This window comes from Geotrypetes seraphini, chromosome 2 (genome assembly GCF_902459505.1).
Source record: "Geotrypetes seraphini chromosome 2, aGeoSer1.1, whole genome shotgun sequence".
NCBI classification, from domain to species: Eukaryota; Metazoa; Chordata; class Amphibia; order Gymnophiona; family Dermophiidae; genus Geotrypetes; species Geotrypetes seraphini.
In genome coordinates this window covers 236,628,151-236,649,764 of record NC_047085.1, presented here as the reverse complement: position 1 = coordinate 236,649,764, position 21,614 = coordinate 236,628,151, and positions in this window count along the sequence as shown.

Below are 21,614 nucleotides of genomic sequence, written 5' to 3'. Positions count from 1 at the left end.
ACCTTTCCGCTGCTTTCGACGTTGTTCACCATGATATTCTTGTTTACCAACTCTCTGAGATAGGTATCAACTCCACAGTCCTAGGTTGGTTCTCTAAATTCCTCCGCTCTCGTTCTTACATTGTTAACATGAATGGCACCTCATCCTCCCCCTGGAAACCGAATTGTGGAGTCCCGCAAGGCTCTCCACTATCCCCTATCCTTTTCAACATCTATATGTCCTCCCTAAAACTCCTCCACCTATCCCCCCTTGAAACAATTTACACTTATGCAGACGACATCCTCATTCTCCTCGAGACCCATTCGAACCTCACCGACCTGTCTAAGAACATATCCTCTTGTATAATGAACCTACAATCCTGGGCCCACACTGTGCAAATGAAATTGAATGAGTCCAAAACAAGACTTCTTTGGCTCGGTCCAAAGCTAGATCACCTACCCACCTCCATCCCACTATCCTCTGGCTCCTCTCTGCAGCTTGAGTTCTCGAGCAAGGTCTTGGGCATCATCATTGATTCCACATTGTCCTTCAATGACCACCTCCAATCCTTGGTAAAAAAATGCTTTTTCAGCCTTCACATGCTGAGGAAAGTTAGATCCTGCTTCCATCAAAAACATTTTACCCTCCTTGTCCAATCCATCATCCTCTCCAGATTGGACTATTGCAACTCTATCTCTTAAGCCTAACTAAGAAAAACCTCCACAGACTCCAACGGATTCAGAATGCCGCGGCCAAGCTCATCTTCGCTAAAAGTAAATTTGACCATGTCTCCCCGCTCCTGGCCAAGCTCCACTGGCTTCTGATAATCGCCAGGGTCCACTATAAATGCGCCTGTTTAACTTTCAAAATCCTATATGGTATCCTCCCTCCCTTTATCCCTCTTTCTTGGAATTCCTCAAACCCTAATACCACCAGAACCTCCCACAAATTAAAACTATCCTTCCCCTCGCTAAAAGGCATTTCCCACACAGGAAAGCTAGGGACCTCCCTCCACTTCAAAATCACTGAGCTCTGGAACAACCTTACCTCCCCTCTTCGGAACTTGAGCTCTCTCCAAATTTTCCGCAAACATTTGAAAACCTGGCTTTTCTCAAAAAATGTAAGTCTCCCTTCAACTTAGGAATCAAGGAAACTCTTATATCTTGGCATCCCAAGTCCTCTAAATTTTCTTCACACTTCTACTTCTAACCCTCTGTTGTAGTTCCTTCCTATTTCTCCTACTGTAAACCGCCTCGAGCTCTACGAACGTGGAGATGATGCGGTATACAAACCTAAGGATTAGATTAGATTATTTTTAAGACTTCGCCAAAAGGAAAGATTTATGAACTATAAAGAGTTTTACCTCATGCAAAATTGTCATTTCTTTAATAAGACATTAACTATTTTTTCTGAGGCCCTCCAAGTACCTAGAAATCCAAAATGTGGCCCTGCAAAGGGTTTGAGTTTGAGACCACTGGTATAGAGCTATGAAACCTACAAGTTATTACACACTTTTCTTGACACTTTTTGTTTCAATGATATAAAATGAAATGAAAAGTGTGTCTCATGGCTCCACATCATTCTCTTCTTGGTTAGGCTGAGAACTTTTCAGCGGCCCCTCGTATGTAGAGAGTAGTGACTGTTTGTTACTAGCTTTGCAGATGGTGGGAGACAGCTCCCCAATATCACTGGTTTTTCCATACAGCTAGGTGGAATACTCTGCACTCACTCTGCCCAGCACTATCCAGATAATGCCAAGGTGTTTTGTAAGAATATTTAGAGGTACAAGGGGCTGCTTATAAGTTCTCAGCCCAACCAACAAAGTTGGGGGTGACAGGTCAAAAGCGCGCGATGACAACCCAGCGCAGACAACTGAGCGCAAGGCGGAAGCACACCGAAGAAAATCAGTATTTTAAGGGGCTCTGACGGGGAGTGTGGGGGGGTACCCCCCCCACTTTACTTAACAGAGATCGCTCCGGCATTGTAACCCCCCACATTATATTGAAAACTTCACTTTTTCCCTAAAAAAGAGGGAAAAAGGTAAGTTTCCAGTAAATGAGGGGGGTTACAACCCCTCAAACACCCCATAACGCCGGCATGATCTCTATTAAGTAAAGTGGGGGGGTTCCCCACCAACACCCCCTGTCAGAGCCCCTTAAAATACTGTTTTTCTTCGGCGCGCTTTCACCTTGCGTTCAGTTGTCTGCGCGCCTTTGTCGGCGCGCGCTTTTGACTATGAGCCAAGTTGGGGCAGTCTCCATTGAGGGCTATATACTTAGTCCAGCGATTTCCCAATTTAGTCTACATTTTTCCACTGGAATGAAAAAAGTGGAAAATTACTGGATTAAGTGTAATGCCCTCAATGGAGATTGCCCCAACTTTGTTGGTTGGGCTGAAAACTTTTCAGTGGCCCCCTTCGTACTATCCAGATAGTGCTTCTGAAAATTAGCAGAAAGATAGCTTATTTGTTTCATTGTAAATCACAGTAAACCAGTTGTCTGGCATTCTGCAGTATATAAGCTATTGTATTCGTAGGTAAGTATTTACAGAATAGTACTTAAGAGCTAAGCTAGCACACATGCACATATGTACGTATATACACATATGTTTGTTATTATTCTAAACATACACATGTGACACAATTACAAGTTCCTAAGTTATAGTGTTGCCCCAATTATATATTGCAGATCCCTTTTTATGTAATGGATACTATGATACATAATGTGCATTGGCAGTGTAGATTAGCAGGAATGGAGGGTGGGGCAGGAAAGGAGGTGATATTAGCTTTCTCCTTTTCATGCATTGCCTTTTTACACACAATCTTGCTCTATTATCCCACTCCCTCCAAGGATGATCCCAGGACTCTCCTCTCTGTGATGAAGCCTGACCACAGCAATCTCCCGGTTTCCCTGGAGAAACTCCAGCACTCCCCCCCCCCCCCAGTATTTTTTTTCAAGACATGGGCACAACAGCTCTCAGCAAGGAATCTAACTCGGCAGACATTACTCTGCTCCCTGTTCCAGCCTCTTCCCTCCCAGACTGTTTGCAGGAGACAGGAAGGGCGAGGCTGCAATTAGATTGGACAGAACAGTAAGAACACTCTGCTCCCTAATCCAGCCCCTTCCCTCCGGTTGTTTCTTCTCTGTAGGGAATAATAGGGGAGGGGATGAAACCTGGAGAATTCCTTGGTATGATACCCACTATAAAAGGCTGTGATCAAGGCTATGACTTGGTTGATGTAATAGCATTTAAAAACTGAAAATATTTTTTTTCAATGGCTTCCCAAGCTTCATGTCCCATTTACATTATTGTGCTTTTATCCAGTGACTCTTAGTCAAAAACCACATAGCAGAAATAAGGGCAATGTAATAAAATATAATTTTAAAAAGTGCTAACGAGTTTGTGTCTGGTTTCATGAAGTCTGTCTCTCTTCCATGCCAAGGTTCCTCATCTCTCCTCCTCCTCCTCCTCCTCCCCATGTGAGGAAGGAATAGAGAAGCCCCAGGGAGCACTTTGCAGCATCTTTGTTGTATTTCTGCAGAAAAGATCTCCCCCCTCCATTGCAACATAGAGATGCAGATTTTTTAAAAAACATTCTTGAAGGTCAGAGTTGCAAAACAGGAAAAATAGAAATAAGCTTTTTAATTTACATTTTAACAAAAACAAAAGTTCGGGATTATTCCCTGAGACACACCCCCATAGGTGTGTCCTGGCCAAATGTTAGGCACCACAATTTGGCTTTTTCCATATTTACTTGTGGTTCACTCATATGTCACACCTTTACCTCCAGAAACAGTTGTTACCACCTTGCATTATGCTTAACTCAAAAGGTTTTTTGGTTTTTTTTGTATAATTTAATAAAATCTATTTTGGGGAAGAGATTTAAAAAATAAATTAATGAAGGGAGCTGTAGAAATAACATAGGCAGAAGTGTGTAAATCACCATACCAACAATCTGAAGTCAAGGATTCATCATGCTTGAGAATAGGACTGTCCAATAACACAAAGATGAAGGACAATTATGTACAGGTAGCTGACTGACAAATACTCAGGCACCCATGCTCTAGGGCATAGATCCTCCAGGGTTGCAAGCAGGCCTGTTTTTCAGGACATTTCTTATGAATATTCATTAGGCACATATCATACATTTATGTGAAACTGCTTAAATTAGATTGGCCAGAAAAGTTGACCTTGAGAATCATGGTTGTGCAACTGCTTCAGTTTATTATAGGTAGGGGTTTAATAAAATTTAAATGTTTGAAAAGAAAAAAAAAATCTAATTTGAATAAGCTTAAAAATATCTTGTTTCTGGAAGGCAAATAATAGTAGTATTCAATAATTCTGAATATATATTACTTTACATCACATCTACGCCAACCACATCTATAGCCACTAAGTAAATCATTAAAGCAACCAAAATGTGCTTTCAATTAATATAGAGAGACAGGTTGTATGTGCCTTTAAGGGGACACCCATAGAACAGTGACCTAAAATGACTGCTAAAAACCAAATGGATTAGAATTATCAGAAAGAGAGGGAAGGGTCAATTAAAGAGACAGAGAGAAAGACAAACTTCTTGCATTAAGGAAAAAACATTACCAGCGAGAGGATTTATGCCAGTATTACATTGTTCCCAGACTCCAGTGAGTCATAAATAACCTGAAGAGTTATATAACATAAAGAAGAACTATTAGCTCAGCTCTGTCTCCCTCTCCTGGCTTCATACAAGCACTGAATATAACTGTGTGACATATTTATTTTATGGTGTCTATATGCATCTTGATGTATGTGTTAGAGAATGACACGGTGACAAAATTCATCACCGTTCCTGTCCCCGCGGATAACTGTGGGAAACCATCTTCATGTCATTCTTTAAGGAGAGAGGGAAGAATCAGAGTATGAATGGCCACAACCACTGACCCGCAAGCTTTGCTTTGAAGAATGCTGGTGTAGAAGGACTGAGGTTGAAATAGACACTAGAAAATGACATGGGATTATTTCCTGCGGTTATCCGCGGGGACGGGGACGGTGATGAATTTTGTCTCCGTGTCATTCTCTAGTATGTGTGTGTTCATCCTTTTAGGCACAAGTCTTTGTTTTGTGGATGTAGCTTATCTACGCCTAATCTAGCTGAAATCATTTTCCTGCATCTTTTGTGTCTTCAGGTGCAATTTTTCCTTAATTTAGTCATCCTTATTTCTATCTAATTGCTGGTATTCTATCTTTCTGACTGCTCCACCTCTGCTTACACCCATGCTATTAAAATGTTTTTCTGTGTATTGTGTTGATATTGTGTATACAGTGCGTTCTTGCTGTTTGTATATCCAATATTTGCGATTTTGCGTATCTGCGGGTGCTCAAATTGTGACCGCTATTTGACATTAATTCTGCTATGTTCGCATATTCACAGACCTGTGCATTTGAACATTAGCCTTCTTTGCTTTCACTTTTGTTTTCGCTTCTGAAAATGGCCACCAAGTTCCAGAAAGTGAGCTGCAAGCAACAACTCCAAAAAGAAAGAAACATATTACTTCTATAAGAAATACTGCAAATTAAAAAAAGCAACATTCTGAATGTTCTTTATGGTTTTTGTCAAGTGCTGTCCCATGCAGGAACCTAACCCTGTTTTTCCAATAGGATCCATTATTCACTTTCTGCAGTTTTGAGGAGCATGTATTCCCTAATAGAATAGCATGCATTGTTTTGTTAGTGAATTTGCAGTTCATGAAGATTTTTGGGGCTCATACTGCTGTGAATAGCGAGAACAAACTATCAAGTTTCAAGTTTTTATTAAAATTTTAATTACTTATCCAATTTCTAAGCGAGTTTACAATGTAAAATAGCCTTCTTTGCCATAATGTGTATTGTTATTTAAATATGTTCAGCTTATTCTTGCTATACATCACCTTGAAGCTCTTCAAAAAGGCAGTAAATAAATCCTAATAAATAAGGTTTTTTTTAGTAAGGTGCGTTAAACGATTTAGCGTGTGCTAAATGCTAAGACATCCATTATATTCCTATGGGCATCTTAGTATTTAGCACACACTAAATTTGTTAGCTCACTTTAATAAAATGACCCCTAAGTGTTCCTTTTACTGCAGTTTAATAAGAGAATATACCACACGGTAGCTGCAAATCTTATGCAGCACTCTGTGGAGGTTGAAACAATTTTCTAACGCTGGTCCTACATTAAAGTTTTCTTTCCTGTATTTTTACATTTTTGTATGTGTGATGATTTGTTTTGTTGATATAAGGATTATTTGTTTGCTTGTTCATTAGCTAGAGTATATTGTGTGATTCATAGCTATATATAAATAACTGCATTTGGTTCTGATACTATGTAAGCAGGAATGTCTGTGAGTAATTGTGTATGTATGTGTGTCTACATATTTATGTGTTTGCTGAAGAAATGCCAGTCGGGTGTGGTTATGGTTACTTTCCAACAGGTGAAGCCTACTTCACAAAGTTCATTTTTTTAATCTGGATAGATTTAGGACATTTTGTTTGCACTGTAAATAAGACTAATCAGCTTAATAGCATAATGGTTGGTGCTGTGCATAGATCAGCTTGGGACCCAGTAGATACTTCAAGGTCTCCATCGGTGCAGTTGCGTTCCATATCACACCATCCCAGCGACCAGATCACGTCCAGATGCTTGATGGTAGGCACAGTAGTCCACGTAGACGGGAATATCAGCAAAGGATGACTCATCATAGAGATGATGATGCGGTTCCTCTTCATCTGGGGGAACATCATGTTCTGGAATACCTGTAGAAGACACACCCAAACATGAGATCCTACTTCCTCAAGGTAAAGCAAAGAAAAATAAAGGGGGAGACCTGTGGTGCTCAATCTTTTATTCACTCAAGGCCCAACACATATGTGTTTTGGCCATGAGGCCTGCTTCAGGGGTCTTTTCCTCAAATGTAGACTACTTTCTGTGATTGTCCTCTCTTATAATATGCAAACAATATCTGATTCAACGATGAGTGACTCAATAATTTGGCTTTTTAAAAACCAAGCAGTATCTTGTTTCTACTGTATCAAAAATGAAAGAGGTTCTGGAATACCTGTAGAACAGCCATGTACTGCACTATCATTCAATACCTTAGGCAACAGTATTGTGATATTTCTGAGCATACCTTACCTCTAAAGGTCATCCTTGGAGAGCCAAAGTTCAAGATACTATCCGACTATTAGAGACTTGACCAGTCTGAATCTGATCACTACCCAAGAAATTGATGGGCTGGTGACACATCTCTACAATCAACTTTTTTCCTTGGATTTAACTCCAAAAATGTTGGAGGGCCCAGACAGTAGACAGCAATACTTTCTCACACTCTGAATACTTCTTGACATTTGTGAACCTTTGCTGGCATAGGCCATGACACGCTTGTCCGAATCATACTTCTGATATAAGACAGCACTGATAGAGTGGAGAATCCCAAGTCAATTAATTCATGACCACTTTTGGGGTAAGCAAGACAAGGAAAGCAGCTGAGCTGATCTTTCAGTTCCTGCATCACAGTTTCCTGGTCAGAACCCCTGGTCCAATGCACATCTTTCTTCAACAGAGCGACCAAGGGTTGGGTGATCTCTGCATACTAATTTATGAATTGTCAAGAATAATTGCATATCTCTTCAATTGTTGTAGAGCCTGTACTCTTTTCTTCTGAGTTCAAAGACCATCAGCAGAAATTTCATACCTCAAATAATTGAGAGATTTCCAGTACCACTTACCTTTGGCAAGGGTCAACTTAGCTCCAGCCATCTTCAGTTATTAGAACACATGCTCTATTTCTTCCAAGTGTGCTTCGAAGATCTGATTCTTGATCAAGATGTCATCCACATAGACCAAAGTTCCTCGAACTGTGTCTGGAAGTGTCTTGTGAGGAAGATGTTAAACTCTGCATGGGAACTGAGAAACTCAAAGGGTGTTCTATTCCAAGTGTACTGTTTCTTCCCAAAGGTGAATGTCAGTTTGTATTGATTTGGAGGATGTACAGGTACGGTCCAAAATCAAAATGTTAAATCTAAGCTGGTAAAGTACTTTGCTCCCTTGGTAGCAAGGTGTTTTTTTTAATATCATGTTTATTAAGACAGAAGGTAACCTTATACAAACAGAGCCAAACCAGGAAGGCAATCATATCAACACATCAATAAATAGGACAGCATGAAATACAGTAAGTTTGGCACAAATACAGTAACCCAGAACCATGGGGTACAATCATATCAGTGAACATCAGAGGCTGGGTACAGAACCACAAAAAACCAAACCGACCACCTCTGTCCATTTAAACTATAAATCCCATCGAATCCCCAAACGATTCAACACATTCAGTCGCCCATACATTCAAAACACTCATTCCACACACACACCCGCATCCACATCAACAGTCAGACCACACTTCAATCACCCTGAACCTTGACCTCTGGAACATCAAAGACAATTATTAACATGGAACCCAAAATAGGGCCGTGCCCTCGTCCAAACAGCTGAACACCGCAAAGCAGAGCATTTAGAGACAGGCAAAATATAAGACAATAATAGGAGATATGCAGATTCTGAGGGTGTGAACAAACGTCCCATCAGAACCAGCAAACCCTCAAACATCAGCATTCAGACAGCAGTGTTCAAAAACCCCTCCCACAAGCCACAGTAAGTTTTCCACATGTCCTTAGAACAAGTCGAGTAGGTGTCCAGTTCATAATGTGCTTGCTTCATCTGGGCGATCCACAGAGTGTATGATGGGGCCTCTTCAGAAGCCCAATGTAAAATTAGCTTTTTCCCCAATAGAATAGCATACAGAACAAATAGAATAGCATGCAGAACAAACTTGAGAAGGTGCATCCATACCCTGTTGGGCTAAGTCCTGAATGTCCCCCAGCAAGCAAGGTTTTGATCCAAAGGGGTCATGGGCCACCTGGACCGGGGTACCCACTTATTTAGCTGTCAGTAGTCAAGGCAATTCTCCAACTGTTCTTCAGGATGAGCCACAGAGGAGAGTTGTAAGTACTATTGCAAGGCCTAATAATAGCCCCTGGACTCCAAGGTATAAAGAATTTCTTGAACTGATTCATAGGAAGCCAATGGAATCTTGTTCTGGCACACAAAAACAGACTTACCATGTGGATCAGTAAGGCCACAATCAATAGGAGTCTACTGCAAAAAGATCTTGATACTTGTATAGCAATTCTGCCAACTGAGCCCTTTCTTCTGAACAGCAAGCATTTGCTTGATTTACTTGGTCCTTCACCATAGCATCAAACTTGGAGAATGGTTGGTTGAATGATATTTCAACTTGCTACTCAATCTGGTCTTGAAGAGATGCAGTCTCAATAGCATGCACAACTTTGGACTTGTCAGGAAGAACCAACTTTCTGGACAGAATCAAGTAATCATCTTCCACCTTCACTTATGAGCTGGTTGCATGATTAGGCCAGATGAAATCCAGTGAAATAAGTATCTGATCAGACATAGCCGCAAATCTAAATTACCTTCTTACAGCAGCTGGATTCAGGGCAGGGAGGTTTGTCGGACTGGGCCTGTTCTGTTGGGCGGGCGGGGAAGCACCACGAAGGTAAGGGGCAGGGAGGGAGAAAGGGAGGAAAGGTGGAGTAGAGAGGAAAAGACGCTTAAGGGAAATGGGTAAAACAGGGGGGAGAAGGATGCTGAAAACACTGGGGAAGACAGAGGGGGGAGAAGGATGCTGAAAGCACACGGGGAAGACAAAGGGGTGGAGAAGGACGCTGAAAGGACATGGGGAAGACAGAGGGGGGAGAAGGATCCTGAAAGGACATGGGGAAGATGGGGGAGAAGGATGCTGAAAGGACATGGGGAAGACAGAGGGGGAGAAGGACACTGAAAGGACATGGGAAAGACAGAGGGGGGAGATGGATACTGAAATCACATGGGGAAGACAGAGGGAGGAGAAGGACGCTGACAGGACATGGGGAAGATGGGGGGAGAAGGACGCTGAAAGGAAATGGGGAAGAGAGAGTGGGGAGAAGATGCTGAAGGGAAATGGGGAAGAGAGAGTGGGGAGAAGACACTGACAGGGAAGAAGACAGAGATGCCAGACTAGGGGGGGAGCAGAGGGAAGAATATGGGTGCCAGACCAATTTGGAAGGGGGGGAGAAAGGGAGAGGCACAGTAACAGAGCAAATAGAAGATGCAGAGAGAAGAGAGATAGTGGATGGAAGGAATTGACTGAGAACATGAGGAAAGCAGAAACCAGACAAAATGGTAGGAAAAAATTCTTTTTTTTTTTTTGCTTCAGGATAAAGTAGTATATTAGTTGTGTTGATAAAAATTTATAAACATTAGAGGCTCTGGTAGAAACCCGTTTACAAAGTATGTATTCTTCCCAATTAATATTTCCAAATTAATAAAGTCTCTTTGCTTATTTGTAAATGGGTTTCTACCAGAGCCTTTAATTCAGTAGCATAACTATTTCTGAAGTTTATAGGGACGGGCGGGGACGGAGGGGATTCATCACGGGGATGGGTGGGGACGGAGGGGATTCTCGCGGGGACGGGTGGGGATGGAGGGATTCCTCACGGGGACGGGTGGGGGACTGGTGGGACTTTGACGGGGACGGGTGGGATTTCTGTCCCCGCACAACTCTTTAAGGCTGTCTCCTCCTATAATATCATTCTCTGCTCTAGTTATCCTCGCTTCTCCTATTCCAAATTCTGTAATGCGCACTAAACACGGTCGTTAAAGACTGCGGGTTGCTGTGGGCCTATTTCTAAACAGCAATCGATGTTCAAACGGCTGCCCATGCAAATGAGTTTTGCGGAGGGCAGTAGTAATTCCTTCTGATCACTCGCTTAGAAACCAGCTCTCACACATGCGCATAGCCAATTAGGTGAAGCCCAACCAGCTGCGCTGCATGGGAAGCCCCAAAGCAGCCACCTGCCACTCAGCTGTTTGAAGGCTTTTTTCTCTTTTTTTATTTAATGGTACAGATGTACGTGTTACACATGCACAGTATCTGTCCCCATTTAAAAAAAAAAGTGACCCCCCTATGACGGTCCCCCCAATCGCCAGAGTCAAATAGAGGCAGGAGGGATGCCCACTCCCTTTAGCCACTACAAATCCCCCTTTGCAGGACCTCCCACTTTGTGCTTCAATAAAAATCAGCAGGACGGATGTCTACTCCCTCCTGCCACTGGATTTACCCGGCCCCCCCAAACCACCTTGTATCTGTACATTAAGATGACAGCAGGAGGGGTACCCAGTCCCTTCTATTTGTAGGCTCAACACTCCAAAATTGTGGGCCTTCCCCTTCCTGGTGCATCCTGGGATGTACAGGGAGGGGCCTAAGGCCCTGATTGGCTCAGACGCCTAAGGACTCTCCCCCTGTCAGTTTTTTCAAGTTGTCATTAGAGATCCAATTATGCCATGCAATGTTAGGCTATCTATGGGATGGCTTGTTTTAATATTAATAACCTCATTTTAATAGTAATGAGTCGTTTGCATGCCAGAATCAGAGAATGTACAACCGCACAGAAAACTGCAGTGAGCTGTTTTGAGAATTGGGTTGGCAAATTCCATTGGTCACTAAACCAGTCAAACTGGTTTAGTGACCATTGGTACACAATTGGAAAGTTTTGTGCATCCTGCCCAAAAGAGTAAAACAGATGTTATGCTGCCTATTCTAGAAATAAGCTGCGGATTTTCTCAAGTCTGTCTTTATAATGGCTTATGGACTTTTAGGAAATTATCCAAACTTTTTTAAAACCCTGCCAAACTAACTGTTTTCACTACATTCTCTGGCAACGGATTTCAGAATTTCAGAAATATTTTCTCCAATTTGTTTTAAATTTACTATTAGTATTTTTGGAGTAAGCAAATGATTCATATTTACCCATTCCACATCACTCAGTTTAATAGACCTCTATCATATCTTCTCCAAGCTGAAGATCCCTAGCCACTTTAGCCTTTTACTCATAGGGAAATCATCCCATCCCCTTTTTCATTTTTGTTGCCCTCTGTAACTTTTCTAATTTTGCTGTATCGTTTTTGAGATGTAGTGGACCAGAATTACACACAGTATTCGAGGTGCAGTTGTACAATGGAGCAATCAAAGGTATTATAACATTCTCATTTTTGTTTTCCATTCCTTTCCTAAAACTGTAATTCCAAACATTCTATTTGGTTTCTTAGCCGCTGCTGCATATGAGCAGAGGGTTTCAATGTATCATCAAAGATGACACTTTACTCCTTTTCCTGGGTGGTGATTCCTAACATAGCAATAGTTTGGGTTCCTCTTTCCCCCATACATGACTTTGCATTTGCTCACATTAAATGTTAGCTGCCAGTGTGCAGCTGTGGCTATGAAAATAAACAGAATGTTAGGAAAGGAAAACAAAAATGAGAATGTTATAATGCTTTTGTATTGCTTCATGGTGCGCCCTCACCTCAAATACCATGTGCATTTGTGTTTGCACATAAGAGGGGCACTGTGAAACGTGATTTGGCTGCAAGAAAGCGCTAAAAAGTGTTGTGACTATAAGGGTGTATACAGTGGCGTACCTAGCATATGTGATACCCGGGGCCCATAATTTTTGGCACCCCCCCATCTGTACGAAAAACATGATTTTTAGTAACAAGCCACATGTCACACATGAGTACCTAGGAAAAGGCAGCATCTTACATATTGTAGTGAGCAGTACATCAATACACCCATTGTAAAACTAAACAAGCCAGACTAGTACAGATCAATCCTACACCGTCAATCCTAACAGAAAACCATGTCTTTCAAACACACAGAACATAGAAAACACCTTCGCCTAGTATGGAATATGCCATCTCAAACTAACCCCTCCCCCTTTTACAAAACTGTAGTGTGGATTTTAGCCACGGTGGTAACAGCTCTGACGCTCATAGAATTCTGAGCATCAGAGCTGCAACCACCACAGCTGGCACTAAAAAACGCTCCATAGTTTTGTAAAAGGGGGGATAAAATAGAAATACATAGAACCAGTAAGAAGCTGGACTCTGCATACAGTGCACCACAGAAACAGTGACACATGTCTCCTAAAGCAATAAATAAATAGAAAATTTTTGTTCTACCTTTGTCTTCTCTGGTTTCTACTTTCCTCATCTTCTTGTTACTGTTTTCCTTCCATCCACTGTCTGCCATCTCTCTGCCCCTCCCTATATGGCATCTTCTCTCCTATGCCCCTTCCAGAAACTGTATGCCTCCCCCTTCCATCTCTCCATTCATCCCCATTGGTCTGGCATCTCTCTCCTCTCTTTCCCTCTCCCACACCTCTCTTCTGCAATCCCTTTCTTCCCTCATTTTCCTTTTCAATTTATTTTTTGCATCCATCTAGATTACGTTCTTACTACCCTCTCATCAATTTCCTTTTTTTACTGTCTACCTACAGCTTGCCACCTCTTTCCCTCACCCCCCTCCAGTATTTCCCTAACTCAAATCTTTTCCCCCATCATCTGCCCTCTTCTCTCTCCCCACTTCCATCATCTGCCCCTTCTCCCTACTTCCATCATCTGCCCTCTTCTTTCTCCCCTTTCTCCCCACTTCCATCATCTGCCCCCTTCTCTTAATCTCTCCATCCACCACAGGCCCATCTTTCTCCCTTCCTCACCTTTCCGATTTTGGCAACAAGATCTGCAACCCCCCTCCTCCCCCCACGATGACACTTAAGATCGGCAACGGGCCTACTTCTACCCCTGGCATCAACAGAACTTCAGATTGGCAACGCGGTGCTCAGTCAAAAGCGGAAACAGGAAGCTGAGTCAGAGGGAAGCTTTTGACGTGAGCACTAGAGAATGGCACGGGGAAAAAAATCTGTCCCCATCACTGCACCGTCCCCTTCACCGTCCCGTCACCGCCATCCCATTCAGCGCCCCGTCACCGTCCCTGCAGCATCCATACAAGCCTCAGTACTGCAATATTTAGCTTATTCCTTCCTTATAAGTCAAAGTTCTGGCTGCTGAACTGGAGAAAGAGATGTTCAGCTGGCAGGGCTTTGTTTATAAATTTTCATCAACACAACTAATATACTACTTTATCCTGTAGCAAAAGAAAAAGAAATATAATTTTTTTTTTCTACATTTGTTGTCTGGTTTCTGCTTTCCTCATGTTCTCATTCAATTCTTCCATCCACTGTCTTTCTTCTCTCTGCGTCTTCCATTTGCTCTGTTACTGTGCCTCTCCCTTCCAAATTGGTCTGGCACCCATCGTCTTCCCTCTGTTCCCCCCATAGTCTGGCATCTCTGTCTTCTTCCCTGCCAGCGTCTTCTCCCCACTCTCTCTTCCCCATTTCCCTTCAGCGTCTTCTCCCCACTCTCTTCCCCATTTCCCTTCAGCATCTTCTCCCCACTCTCTCTTTCCCATTTCCTTTCAGCGTCCTTATCCCCCCTCTGTTTTACCCATTTCCCTTAAGCGTCTTTTCCTCTCCACTCCACCTTTCCTCCCTTTCTCCCCCCCCCCCCTCCGCCCACCCACCCGACAACAGACCCGGTCCAACAAACCTCCCTGCCCTGTGGCCGCGAGTCTAAATTACCTTCTTACAGCAGCCGAGCATTGTAGTTGCATATGGCTGCCGTAAAGGTCATCTCGGACGCAACTTCTGGTTGCGTCAGAGATGACCTTTACGGCAGCCACGAAGGTAAAGGGACCTGGCCGGCTGTGCACCCCCCTAAGGCTGCACCCAGGGTTTGGGGGGAAATCATGCAAGCACCTTTAGTCTCTCATTGGCATGAACAGCAACATAATGTGAAGGATATTAAATGGAGAGTGATAGACTTTATTCAGTTGGAATGGGAGGGTGGCAATTATGAGAAGGCATTAAATTTTAATAAACAGTTTTGTATTTTTTTCTTTGAATTCAATAGCCCCTATGGGTTAAATTTTCTTCCTTGGGTAGGAAGCTTTGGTGTGAGTGTTCCAGTCCTTATCCATCCTCAGGATATTCCTGCTTCAAGTATTCATGTACACCCATACAGCTATACTTTGAATAATCTTGGAAAATGCCAAGGTTGTTTGTACTACATACATGAGAAGCAATCGTCTAAACCAGGGGAGCCCACACTTTTTGGGCTTGCGAGCTACTTTTAAAATGACCAAGTCAAAATGATCTACTAACAATAAAATTTTTAAAAAATACAACGCACACTGTATGCATAGAAAATTTTAATTATCATTCCTATTCCAGGGTTTTTCAAAGAGGTCAAAGCAGATGACTCTATGCACTATCACCTCAGTAACAACCATACAAAAATAATAATAATAATAATAATTTTATTCTTATATACCGCCATACTCAGCGAGTTCTAGGCGGTTTACATCAATTAGATAAGGATCTGCATAGACAAGCAGACTTACAACTATTTATCAGAATTACAACTTTAATCGAACTAGACAGAGGATGTGGAAAGTAGGGAAAAAGGGATGGCCTCGTGAAGGAGGAGAAGTGGAGGGGGGCGAGGTGTTATTGTCGGGGGGGGGGACAATTAGGGTCTTGTTTGCTGAATAGGTAGGTTTTAAGCAATTTTCTGAAGCTGAGGTAAGTGGGGGCCTCGAGTATCATTTGGGCTAGCCATGGGTTCAGCTTAGCTGCTTGGAAGGCAAAGGTTTTGTCCAGGAATCTTTTGAGGTGACAAAGTTTGGGCGAAGGGAAGGCGAACAGCTGAATTTGACGGGATTTCTTGTTGGTGCAATAGAGGTTAAAGTGGGGATTGATGTAACTTGGTGAAGAACCATTTACAGCCTTGTAGCAGAAGCATGCGAATTTACAAAGGACTCTAGACTCGAATGGCAGCCAGTGAAGTTGGTGGTAGAAAGGGGTGACGTGTTCCCATTTCTTTAGGCCAAAGATGAGGCGCACGGCGGTATTCTGGATTATTTTTAGTCTCCTGGTAGTTTTCTTCGTGGCGTTAAGGTAGATGATGTTGCAGTAATCTAGAATGCTGAGGATGGAGGATTGTACAAGTAGGCGGAAAGAAGTATCATTGAAGTATTTTTTTATGGTGCGAAGTTTCCAAAGTACAGAGAAGCTTTTCCTGACGATGAGGTCGGTGTGATTTTCTAAGGAAAGATTTTTGTCCAGCGTGACTCCCAGGATTTTTAAGGTCGGTTCGAGGGGAAAGGTCATTCCTTTCAGTTGAACTGTAGCTTCCTTGATTTTGTCTTTGGGGGTGGCTAGGAAGAATTTTGATTTGTCAGGGTTTAGTTTCAGTCTGAATGATAGCATCCAGAGTTCAATCTGGTGGAGAATGTTTGTAATGTGGTCGAGTATTTCTTGTGAGAGATTGGTTAGAAAAGAACTCATGGGGATATGAAAATGAGTTACCGCGGAGATGGGGAAAAACTTGTCCCTGTGTCATTCTCTAATGTAAACCAGAAACCTGCCCATTCATCACCTGAAGGAGAAAAGGCTGGGAAACCCCACTCTGGGATGGCACTTGGAGCCCAAATGGCCCTCTCTTGCCTAGGTGTGCTATGATCAGGCACGGGATCTGTGTTGTCCTCTGAGCAATCGTAATTGCAGCCAAACCAAGAAGCAACCAAGGAGAGTCTTCTATATAGCCACTCTGACCTATGCCACAGGTATAGAACCTCACTAGCGAAGAGGCCGATTCCACGGAGAGAATGGTAGAACTGCAGTACAAAACCAGAGGTCAGGCCAGCAACAAGAATAGGAGACCGCTGGGACTACCCCTCACAAGCAGACCCCGTGTCCTTTCAGAGTAAGATGAGGCTGTCAGCCCAAAGTCAAGGAAGATCCTAGCCCTGGACAAAAGGAAAGTAGCCAAACTGAGTATGAAGATAAGAAGGTCTCGTACAGAGCAACAGCAAACCAAAGTGAAGGAACCAAATGACATCAATACTCAATCCTTGGGATGCCACTGATCACCCACTAAAGCTGCTAGTATTGTGCAGCTTTGAGAAAGCGGTACCTCTAAGAATCAGAGCCTGGAACCTGCATAGTCCATGAGGTCCCCAGAAAGGTTCAGGAAAAGTGAAGGCTTTGACAGAACCCAACCACTGCAGTAAGGCCATAGAAGCTGGGACTGGTACGGCATAACATTGTTATTTATTTAAAACAGTCATAATCTGCTTTCTTTTTTACAATTCACATACACAGCTTATAATATATGCAGTCTTACTAGACCAAGTACATAACAGGTAAAAAACCAGAAGTCAGGGATGAGTGTAGACAAATATACCCCCCTCCCTTTTTACTAAACCACGATAGCAGTTTTTAGCGCAGGGAGCTGCGCTGAATGCCCAGCGCTGCTCTCGACGCTCATAGGCTCCCTGCGCTAAAAACATCTATTGCAGTTTAGTAAAAGGGGACCTTAGTGTAAAATATAGACAGCAGATATAAATTCAGACACATTTTGATCACTAAATTTAAAATAAAATCATTTTTCCTACCTTGTCTTGTGATTTCATGAGTCTCTGGTTGCACTTTCTTCTTCTGACTGTGCATCCAATCTTTCTTCCCTTCTTTTAGCCTGTATGCTTCCTCTCCTCCAGACCTCATTCCCTCCCCCAACTTTTCCTTCCTCTCTCCCTGCCCTTTCTTTCTCTCTGCCTCCCTTTCTTTTTTTTCTGTTTCTCTTCTTTCCTTCTTTTTTTTCAGTTTCTCTTCTTTCCTTCTGTCTCCCTGCCTGCCCTTTTTCTTTCTTTCTCCTTGCCCTCCCCCAAGCCACTACCACTGCCAGGACCCAAATCGTCACCAATAACAGGCCCGAAAGCTGACGCCGCTCCAAGCTCTTCCTGCTTCGGCCGACCAGCATTCCTCTCCCCAACATCAATTCTGCCGTCGGGAAGAGGAAGGCTGATTGGCCCAAGATCGCGATCGACCTATTGGGGGAAATGCTGCTGGGTCCTGCCTTCGCGGAAACAGAAAGTAGGCAGGACCCGGCAGCAAGAAGAGCAAATGCTTCACTAACCTGTCTCCCACCTTAGCCCATAGCGAACGCTTGCTTCAGGGCTTTCAACATGTGCATGCCGGCTTCCCTTCTCCCCCCCCCCCCCCGGACATAACTTCCGGTTTCGGAGGGAAGAGAAGGGAAGCCGGCACGCACACGTTAGAGCCACGGAGCATAAGTTCGCTACGGGCTGAAATCTCCAAGCCGTTTTTTTTTGTTTTTTTTTAATGTTCAGCATCAGCGGCAGCAGCAGATGACAGCTGGGCGGATCGCCCAGCTAAAAGGCCCTAGAGAGAACACTGGAGAGGAAGGCTGATCGGCCCGGTAGATCAGGACGGCAACACGAGTCTATCACGGAGCCCGGGATGGGCTCCGCGATCGACTCGTGTTGCCTTCCTGAGCTACTGGTCGATTGCGATCAACGTGTTGGGCACCCCTGGTCTAAACTTTCTGTTAGATCTCATTTTCCCTCACAGCATTCAGCTCTGTGACAAAACAAATGCGAGGTTCAGGTGATAAGTTAGGATCTATTTCTTTTGGCATTCCATGTTTCAGTGCAATGTTGTACAGTATGAAACATGCAAAAACAACATCCAAGACTTTGGGGCATACTGTTATGCCCCTTCAGAATGGTGCAATATAGGAAGTAGCTCTTCAGTATTCCAAAGGTGCATTCTATAACACACCTTGTGGTGTAAGCTTCATTGTATCACCTTTTCACAGCTGTAAGCGGTACTGACTAGAGGGTCAGCAGCCATGGCTTACATTATATCCTGCATCCCCTATAAATATACTGTATAAATATATGTAGAGTAGAATATATAAAGAGAATATATAATTTTAACATTCAATGTATATATTGAGGATATGGTGCTGTTGCTTAAATAGCAGGGAATAGCAAACCTTTCTTAGCCTTGAGAGTGTGCAGGGAGCATTTGATGGTATGTGCAACCATAAAAAATATAAACATTTTTATATGTAAAAAGCAGATGACTAGGAGTACTGTAAATGAACAATGAGGGTGGAAAAAAAATATGTGAGTCTTTGCTGGACCATTAATGGAATACAGGTAATAAAATTTGAATTAAAATATAACTAAAATCTACAGAGGCAGAGAAACTTAAAACTTTGCTTTTTAACCAAAATACTTCTTGCCCCCTCCCTTTATTTCCTGGGAATGTTGGTTGAGCTCAGTGTTTCTGTCTTTGCTCTCTCTTGTTTCCCCTATGCTTTCATAACTATGTAGTTAGATCTTAGAGTTAAAAGCTTTGCTTATATGATATTTTCTTTTTATAATAGGTATATAAAATTGTATTGTGTGTGGTGTGGAATATATGCCTGTGATCCCAGAATGCATTGTGTGTCTGTGTGTTTGGAAATATTGTGCATAATTCAAATAGGAATACATAATGGTATGTGAAAAAAAGTTTGGCAGAGACCTTTCTAACCTTTGCTTTCTGTAAGTGGCCCTGCATTCCTGTGTTGAAATGGTATCATATAGAGTAAATTCTAAAGAATGCCTTATATGGAATGAAAATGCTTTGATCAATTGTGTGAAGCTTGTGAAATGATGTCACAGTCATTTGACATAATGATATCCGCTATAATAAAATCCTTAGCGCACATGTGCACTTCAAAATCAGTGGGTCCGTGATCTGTGGCGCCATGCCTCCGCATGTGCAGTAGACCGAGGCTGTGTCAGTTTGCATGCAGCAGTTTCCCCAGCAACAGATTGTGTTTTGCGTGCGGCAGTTTCCCCTGCTAAAAAAAAAAAAGGAGCCTGCGGTGGACCCTGCCAAAGCTGGGAACCTACGGTGGTTGAGGTTTTCATCCGGTGGTTTCCCAAGTTGAAAAAAAGAACCTGCGGCTGCCCCTGCCACAGCTGCCTCCAAAAACAAAACAAGGGAGACTTCTCAGATAAGTCTGCTTGGGGAAGGGAACTAGGTGTGCTGCTGGACAGGGAGGAGGTAAAATGAAGGGAGAATGGTTACTGCTGGACAGGGGGAGCAGGGAAGGGGTACTGCTAGACAGGGGGAGGTAAAAGTAATGGAGAAGGGCTAATGCTGGACAGGGGGAGGTAAAAGGAAGTTAGAAGAGCTACTGCTGGACAAGGGGAGCAGGGAAGGGGTGCTGCTAGATAGGGGGGAGAGACAGAAAGGAAAAAGACAGACAACTGGCATGGAAAGAGACAGAAAGAAAAATAAATAAATAAATAAATGTCTAAATCTACACATCTATTCTAGCACCTGTTAATGTAATGGGCTAAAAACTAGTACAGTATAAGAAAGTGAACTGGAATAAGTTTGAGAACTCTGGACAGAGAGTTACATGATTTAAAACTCTGTGAGACTTCTCCTTTGTACAAATTATATCTTTATCAGAATTTTATGGAAAGGCTGCATTTGTAATTAATTGGCTTTTGATAGATCTTGACCAGGAAGTGATTTCTGAGGGGAGCAAGGCCGTTGTGAGCAGCAGCCTGAAGTTGCTCGCACTGAAGATTTAAAGAGGTACGGAGAAGGGAAGGTGCAGAGAGGTGCCCATGATGGCACCCAGGGTGGTTTGCCCCATTCCTTTACTACTCCACTGATCACAAACAACTTGAATGTTCATTGATTAGAAGTGCTTTCTCTTACAGAATGCCATTTCTCTTTCTGATGGGTGTGTGAGAGCTGCCTGGTGCAATCTAGACATACTACTCAACTGTTTGTGAAGGTTTTTTTTTAGTTGAAATTTTATATTCAAACTGGATTTGAAGATTTCTGATGCTTGCTGACCATTTTTAAGAGTGTTGTTTTTTTAACATCTGAATTATGTATGTTTGTTTAACATTTTATGCTTGTTACTATGGAAAACGTATAGGTAATATACGGTATATAAATTTTTAAATAAATAAATACTAGTGACACTGAAAAATTCCAATTTCAACTTCTACCACTGTGCCAGCGGCTCTGAAAATTGTATATAGTTCCAAGCACACTTTTTCAATGTGGGTAAAGTGCCTAGAAAGCAATTACTGGTCCATTCCATAGGCTACTCCAATTACTGTACATTCTGGAATGATCCAGAGCTAAGGAAATACAAGGTGCCCAGTAACTTTGCCAAACCTAGTGTGGCATGTACTCAAGCTTTCACATGATCTATACTGTATTTCTTTTCTAATACAGAGGCAAAGTTGACCTTGTGCACAACTAGTAGTTACATACTACATATCCCTCCGTCATCTTCAGTGCTGCCCTTGGGCATTATATATGTTGTCTGAGCAGTCTGTAATAAGGCACAAAACTACCACACTGGACTGGACTCCAAAAATGGACCACAAAACTTGTGCTTTACTCCAAAATGGACCACAGAACCTAAGCACTTTTGCAAAAAATAAAAAAAATTTAAAAAAATTAATGAACAGTACAGCTCATATCTATAATATGTTGATCTTTCTGTGCATTTTTAAGTCTGGGCCAAACAAACTAAAACTAAGAAAACATATCTGTGTATGCACTGTAATCTATTGTTGAAAGATTTATGGTTGTACTAATCAGTTACATAAACAAATATGTGCCTATTAGTTTTCTAGGGACGACCATAATATCTCATCCAGGTTCAGCTAGCTTTGCCTACTTACACGACAGAGACCAAGCTAATGAGAAATACTTTTATTATAAAAATAGAAAAATATAATTCATAAGCCAGCAGCAATAACTAATTATTGTTCACATAATAT